The sequence below is a fragment of the Mastomys coucha genome, unplaced genomic scaffold, assembly GCF_008632895.1.
Source record: "Mastomys coucha isolate ucsf_1 unplaced genomic scaffold, UCSF_Mcou_1 pScaffold17, whole genome shotgun sequence".
Taxonomy (NCBI): Eukaryota; Metazoa; Chordata; class Mammalia; order Rodentia; family Muridae; genus Mastomys; species Mastomys coucha.
Window position 1 is genome coordinate 9,844,649 of NW_022196899.1, and position 1,177 is coordinate 9,845,825.

Sequence of the window (1,177 nt, forward strand, 5' to 3'; positions counted from 1 at the left end):
CAGAAATCCGCCTGCCTCTGCCTCCCAAGTGCTGGGATTAAAGGCGTGCGCCACCACCGCCCGGCCCGTAGGCTGTTTTTTACTTGTAGATACAAAGTAATGAATTTAACAACTGTCAAATACATTTTTAAGCTAGATGAAATTACTTAAACTATGTGAAAAGACAAGTCCCCCTTGTGGTATTAAATCATGGACCACATGGTAAAAACAGAAACGGGTACTTTGTTACAGAATGAGATATGCCACATTAGAGAGATTAGAGGGCCTGTTCAAAGGGGGGCATTCTCCATATATTAATATGATCATGATAGAAGTCAAAGGCCTTTTTAAAATGTCATGTCTCTTGGTGGGAGAACACATCTTCCACAGTAAGCACATGGAAAGATATTTGATGAGGACTGGAAAGGGGACAAGAATGTGTGGAGGTGTTAGAGGTGGAAGAATGGCACACAGAGACAGCGGCCATTTGACCCAGCAGAAGAGCAGGTGCTATGTATTTCAAGAAGCTTTGAAGTAGAAATCTATGATGATATAATTTCCATGGGTTAACTCCATCAGGAAAACACCTTTAGTTGTTTGTGCAAATAACACTTAGTGGCAAACAAATCATCGCAAACATTGTAAAGTTGTGCCTTACATATGCTTTCTTTATCATCTTTTCTTTATTCTTCAAAGTACTACACACATTTATTGTGCATCATAATTTTATCAACTTTTAAATTGTCTGTATATCTCTGCAGTAGAATATAAACTTCCTGAGGTCAGGGATTTTTTTTTTTTTTGGTCACTTTTACATTCATGACTTTTTTTCTAGAGTGAATGGGTGAATGCCCATATGCATCACCTCTCTAGGGATGCAAAGACATGATTCTCCTTAGGAAGAACTGAATAATATATGTGCATTCTATTCTATAAATGAAATTATCAGTTCATGTGCATAACTGTGCAGTAAATGGAGAATCAAATAGATAAGAAAAGATAGGGAGAATTGAGGGTTCACTGGATTGTGGTTCCCACTTCTATTTTCTAGAAGGACAGAAGAAGAAAAAGGAACTGGTTACAGAACTTATTAAAAAATTGAAACTGAAGCTCTGCAGCCATTCCCACATCACACAGAGAAAGCCACACTCCCAGGTGATCTAACAAGCCCAGGATTCCAGGATCCCAGAATCACAGG